This window comes from Gracilinanus agilis, chromosome 4, assembly GCF_016433145.1.
Source record: "Gracilinanus agilis isolate LMUSP501 chromosome 4, AgileGrace, whole genome shotgun sequence".
NCBI lineage: Eukaryota > Metazoa > Chordata > Mammalia > Didelphimorphia > Didelphidae > Gracilinanus > Gracilinanus agilis.
In genome coordinates, this window is record NC_058133.1 from 392,638,469 (window position 1) to 392,645,628 (window position 7,160).

Below are 7,160 nucleotides of genomic sequence, written 5' to 3' on the forward strand. Positions count from 1 at the left end.
TAGGGAACTATTAGAAAAATCATAAAATAAGATTTGATTTTGTTTGCATTCTCTTTTGAAGACTGATCATCTCTTAGTATAGTTAGAGGCAGCTAGGTGGTACAGTGGACTACAAATAGGGTCATGAAGAGTCAAACACAACTGAAATGATTGAAAACAATAAGGATAGGTGTATGCTGACTAAGTCTAGCCTCTCCTCTTAGGTGTAGGAATGTGAATGTGAAAATACCATTAGGGATTAAAAATAAGAATACAAAAAAGGGAACAGATTATAATTGAGCTGAGAGTAGACTCAAGATTGGGGGAAAAAAGGCATAAAAGTAGCAACCAAATTTATTTCTCAAAACCCAGAAATCCAAAATGGAGCCACTGACAGCAAAAAATCGGGCAACAATGGACAAGAATAGGTCATACTTTTTTCCCCCAGTACTCTACCACACTAGTCTCAGTTCTACTTTATCCGTCAAATCCTCCATTCCCAGGAACTGCTCCTAAAATAGGGTGAGATATGTCCCATTACAGGATATTGGAAGGACATTTCATTGTCCTCTTCTAAGAAACCATAAAAATAGTAAGTCCTAACACGTTAAGATATAGCAAAACATTTAATCCTCATAAATTGTGGGTGTAAATAGTACTGCTATATCCATTTTGCAGGTGAGAAAACCTAGGTTCAGAGATTAAATAACCATCCCAAGGTCTCCACCTGGTATTTGAGTTAAGCTTAGAATTTAGGTTTTCCTAACTTCAAAGCCAGTATACTATCTACCATCACCACCACCCACTACCTTTGTTGTTTAGTAGTTTTTCAATTATGTTCCAACTCTTTGCAACACCATTTGGGATTTTCTTGGCATTGATGCTGGAGTGGCCTCCACTTCCTTTTCTAGCTCATTTTACAGATGAGAAAACTGAGGTAAAAGGGATTAAGTGACTTGCCATGGGTCACACAGTAAGAGTCTGAAGTCAGAGTCGAACTCACAAAGATGATTCTTCTTGACTCCAGGTCTGGTACTCTATCAACTGTGCCACCTAGATGCCTTTACCATACTACCTAACCTCCCCTAAAAGACCAAAGAAAAGCCTGATGGTCAAGCAGGTGTGGATGTGGGGAGGTGTGAGGAAACAACTCAGTTGTCTTATAAAATTCTGTGGGGAGCAGAGAAATAACATAGACTACAGCTGACCAGATGGTCTCTAGTCTAGCCTAAAGGTAATATGGGAAGTCTGGGTTCAGGAAACCAGTTTTCCAGTTTTAAGGGGCTGCCTCACAAGACTAATTGCTACCTGGGAGTAGGGTTAGATACAAGTGGTAGTCAGCCCAGGTTCAAATGTTGGGAGCTTCTTTCTTGTCCCAGTCTTCAGAAAAGCAGGTCCTGACCCAGAAAAAGGCAGAAGGGAAATCATACCTATCTTTCTACTTGAAGTCTTTGTCTTTCTGCAACCTTCTATTTCCCTCAAACTTTTGCCACTGGCTTTTCAAAATTTTCCCACAATTTAGAATCTGTTAGTTTTGGGGTGGGGAGGGAGGATAGACTTGAAAATTCAGTGAACCACACTGTGAAGTGAGAAGGGGATATTCCAAGTACCTCAGCCTTCCTCTGGAATCTTAGGAAAATCCTCTCTAGTGGCTCAAGTTTCCTCTCCTATAAAATGAACTAATTATCCTGGATGACTCCCAAGATTCCTTCCAGCTCTAGCATGATTCTCTGAGGGTTGAAGTAGGAACAGTGATTGGCTTCAAGGTCCCTTTCCTCAATAGTATTTGTTTTCTGTAAAACTTACTAATCTACTTCAATAATCAAACTCTTAGAAAACTCTCATTCTCCTTACATTTCTGTAACACTGGACATTGTGGGCCAGCCCCTTCTCCTTGTTCCCTTCTCCTCTGTTGCATTCAGTGATACTGTTCTCTCCTGGTCCTCCTACCTGACTAAATGCTCCCCTTTTATCTCTATTAATTCATCTTCTTTCTCCCTTTGCCCAAGTGTGGGTATCCCACCTCCTTTTCTTTTGTCTTTGTATGATCTCTAGCCACTCTTATGGCTTTATTGATCACAAAAGGAAATGCCTGATATTGCTTTCCACCAACAGACCTTCCAATCCTTGAGAGCCATTCCATTTTCCTTGCAACACCTCCTCTCCAAGCTAACCATCTCTTATTCCTTCGGTCCATCATCCGATGTAATGATTTCAAGACTGTCTTCATCCTGGCTACCTCCTTCTGGATTCTTTAGCTTGTTCAAGTTATTCCTAAATATGGTACCCAGAACTGAACATAAGATAGATGTTGTCTGACCATGGCAAATTATAGTGGTATGATTGATTCGCTAGTTATGTACAGAGTGCTTCTGTGAACTCAGCCCAATATTGCATTAGCTTTTTTGGCTGCCATGTTGCACTGTTGGCTTATACTGAACTTGCAAACTAATAAAACCTCCAAATTGCTTTCAATTCAACTACCATGCAGCTACGTCTCCCTTGTGTCCTCTCTAGATTTAACATATCAGCCATATGGGGCCCATTTTACCTCAAAATGGAGTTCTATAAAGTCTATGGATTATAAACAGAAGATGGTATTATTCTACAGTGGAAAGAACAGTGATCTAAGAACTAAAAGATCTGGTTTACCACTCTTGGTTCTACATCTATCCAAATGGGATCTTGAGGAAGTCATTTAATCTGAGATCCAATGACTTCATATGTAAAATGAAAAAGTTGTAATGAATGTTAAGTCCTTGCCTTCTGTTTTAGTATTAACTCTAAGGCAGACGAGTGGCAAGGGCAAGGCAATTGGAGTTAAATGACTTGCCCACAGCCACACAGCTAGGAAGTATCTGAACCCAGGTCCTACCAACTCCAGGCCTAGTGTTCTGTCCACTGTGTTACCTTCCTGCCTTTGTAGCAAATGATTTCTAAGATCTCTTCCATCCCAGCATTTCATTCTCTATCAATGGCAAAAATCAATGAAATGCTAACAATTTTTTCTTATTGAAAGCTTGATGTCTTTTTCCTGTGAAGAATTCTTGACTTACAAAATCCATACGGAGGAACAAAAGGTCAACAATATCCAGGAAAATAATGAAAATGGTAAGAAAAATGGTGTAATAGCACTATCAGATATCAAATTATGTGACAAAGCAACAGTTATCAGAAACTATTTGATATGAGATAAAATACAGTCTGACAGGGAAATAGATTAGAAAAGCAAGATTCTGAAGCAAATGCATATTTGTTTAGTGTTGTATAAATTTAAGAATACAAATTACTATTGAAGGAATCCATAATACAATAAAAACTACTTGGAAAATGAGACAATAGTTTGGCAAATATATATGTTTTGCACCATATAGCATAATAAATTACAATCGGCCAGAAAAGTAACCAATGAACACCATTAATTAAGTACCTAATATGAGCTAAGTATTGTACTAAGTATAAGGGATATAAGGGATATAAAGACAAAAATAAAAAACTACGTGGCCAATCTCACTCTCACACACACACTATATGTATATATATATATATATACATATATACACGTATATATGTGTATATACATATTTATGCTAAGATGGAAGATTATATCTTTCACTATGTGTAGGCCATGAGAAAATAAACATTTTAATTACCTGCTGGTTGAACTGTCTACCATTTTGAAAAGCAATAAATAAGTAATAAATCAATAAAATAATAAAATAAAAGTTACAGAATTGTCTTTACTCCTTGACTCAGATATACCATTTCTACATTCCAAATCAGAGGTTATTGACAAGAAAAAAATACCTATCTGTACAAAAATATTCATTGTAACCTTTACCTTCTGTCTTAGAATCAATGTTTAGTATTGGTTCCAAGGCAGAAGAGTGGTAAGGGATAGATAATGGGGGGTTAAGTGATTTACCCAAAGTCACACAGCTAGGAGATGTCTAAGGTTAGATTTGAATCCAGGATTTCCCATCTCTAGGCCTGGCTCTCTATCCTCTAAATCAGTGGTTCCCAAACTTTTTTGGCCTACCGCCCCCTTTCCAGAAAAAAATATTACTTAGTGCCCTGGAAATTAAATTTTTTTAATTTTAATAGCAATTAATAGGAAAGATATATGTATTATTGTTTCTGCCTTTTTCATAAAATATAGTAAAGAAAGGTTTAAATTAGAAACATTGAACTTTGAAATTATGAAACTATTTATTGAACTCAGAATAGAATGTAATACAAAAAAAAGTTAAAACATTCGAAATCCCTAATGCACCTGTGGCCATCACCGCCCTCCTGGATCACTGCAGTACCCACCAGAGGGCGGTGGCACCCACTTTGGGAATCACTGCTCTAAATCATCTAGCTGCCTCCATAGTAGCATTTTTTTGTAATACCAAAAAGTTATAAGTAAACAATGTGCCAAGTGATTGAGAAGTGACTGAACAAATTGTGGCATTTGAAAGTAGCAGAATATTACACTGTAAGGAGTGATAAATATGAAACACTCAATGATGTTTGTAAAGATTTATATTATGGATATGGAAGGAAACAGATCCAAGGAATAATATATACCCAAACTAGAGCTATGAAAATGAAAACAACATAAACAGATGCTAAAACTCAGAGTAATAACAATGTATAACATAAATCCTTGTAACAACCTTGTGAAGTATATAGACTAAGAGATATTATCCAATTTTCATAATGAAGAAACTGTGACTCGAGAGTCACACACAGAGCCACAAATAGAACCATGCCAGAGTTTTGTCCTCTAGGGTTCCAGCATGGTATATATGTATATTGGTGAAGGGAGGTGGAAGATATGCTTTTTTTCTGGATGGATATCAACATCTCTTTCAGTAATAATGGATGGTACAAAACCAACAGAGGACCACTAGTGGAAGAAGCACATTTTGTACCCGGAAGAAAGATGTTTCTCCACCCCTCTTTGAGTGCCCTCTTTTCCCTACTTTCTAGCCAAGACTACCTGACTAGAATAAATTGCCTATATGCCATCTGGACCTAAGCCAAAACAAGATACCTGGAATCAACCCTGAAGCAGGATGCAAAGACCTGGGGATGTTCCTGGGTCTCTTCCCCCTTCTTCTCACCAAAAAAAATTTGTCCCAACTTTGGTCACAGTAGCTAGTAAGAATAAGAGGTAGAATTCAAACCCAGGAATCTTCTGACTCCAAGTCCAGCACTCTGTCGACCATAATATTTCACTTCTAAATGAGGGGCTTGGACAAATCATACCTAAAGTTCCTTCCAAATCTAATATCCTACCAGTTTTTGTTGTGTTGCATTCTACTTTAGATCATTGGTGGAATAATCTATAGACAATTTAGATAAAAGGCTCTTAATCTTTTCTATGTCATGTGCCCTTGGGCAACCATGGTGTCCATGGACCTTTTCTTAAAATAATATTTCAAATGCATACAATAAAATGCATAGGATTGCAAAGGAAAATAACTGTATTGAAATATAGTTATCAAACAAGTTCTTGTTGCCCAAGTTAAAAATCCCTGATTTAGATCATCTCCTAATCATAGCAACCTTCTATTCTTCAACATAGTAAACATTTTGGATTCTCTCTCTCCCCCCTGTCCCAGTTCCATGTGTTATTTTCCTTACAGGTTTTATATTTCAAAAGTTATAACCTTTGGTTTACTTATTAGTTGAAATTAATTTTATTTTGAAGCCAAAAATGTATAGAACATCTTTCTTTTAACTTCTTCCTGCTCCCTCCTACCCTCCTCTTCTTGAATGGCCAGTAGTACATTCTGAAATATGGCACTACAAAATATTGGGTGCTGCCCAACTATGCTCCAACCCTTCAACAGCTAACTACCAATGGAATGCCAATGGATCTCCCACCATCACTGTAAGGGGCAAAATTTTTTTCACATACAGTCAGTCAAATAACATTTATTAAGTACCTACTATGTTCTAGGCATGATGGTAAACAATGGGGATATAAAGAAGATATAAAAGAGTCTTGCTTTCAGAGTTCACAGTCTAATGGGGGAAGACAACATGTAAACCACATAGACAAATGCATGTGTAGATAGTTCTTTATTGGGAAAGTGAGCTCCAAAAATGCATATGCAGTATTATTGATGCTTGAGATAGTCTGCTTTTTACTAGGTGGGGAGTTACTTTATGAAGTCCATTGTTTTGAAGGAAAAAAGGCATTCAGAAGATTGAGATTTTTTCCTAATGTTGATTCAACTATAAATATTTACCACTATTACAAATTCCTTCTAAATAAAAAGTTGCATTCTTTCCCTTTGGCTAAGATCTTCTGTCCAAAGTTTTGGATAATGGAATTAGACTCAATCTCTCCCCCAAAGCATTCTGTTTTGGTTCCATTATCATGATTAGTAATCGCCCCCAGTGAATTTCCAGGGAGACTTGAAGATTTCTATCACTCAGAAACATGCCGGATGAATTTCATACCAAGAGTATTATAGAACGACCAAAAACAACTCCCTTGGTTCTCCCTTGCTTCCCAATGCAAAATATGAAACAGCTTTGGGGACTCCATGTTCTTGTTTCTTTCTCTTCCGCTCCTCGCTGCCTTTTTTTTTCTTTTTTTTTTTAGAGCATCATATTACAGATGCAGCTAAAATTCGGGATGGGTGTTCAGTATAGAAAACATCACCTAAAGTCAGCGAGAGTACAGCCATCATGTGCATTGATTCCATCAGATCACACGTATGATTCATCCCCAATGTGATCGCCCTCCCACACACATACATACACCCACAGGGACACCTACTTCCCCCAGGAGCTGCTTTTGATCGTGGTTGTTTTGAAGAACTGCCTGAAAGACCCATTTGTGAAACACTCAGAAAATGAGGAGGTTGTTAGTCATCTAGCAACCTGACTTGTGATTGAATGGCAGGCACACACAGCCTGAGACAGCCCTGTGTGTATTTACATGCCTTGGGTTTAATGTTGAGTGCTGTGGGCAGCAAGGAAGAAGTCTCTGACAACGTTTCCCTGGTGAATGATGTCACTGCTTTTCATTGTTGGATTTATCCTTTGGCCTGTGTTTGCTCACCTGGCCACAGGTTCTCTCTCTGGCATTGCTGCCTTAGATTATAAGAGTCTAGTGGACATAGACTGTGTGTAAAGAAAGGAAGGAAGGAAGGAAGGAAGGAAGGAAGGAAGGAAGG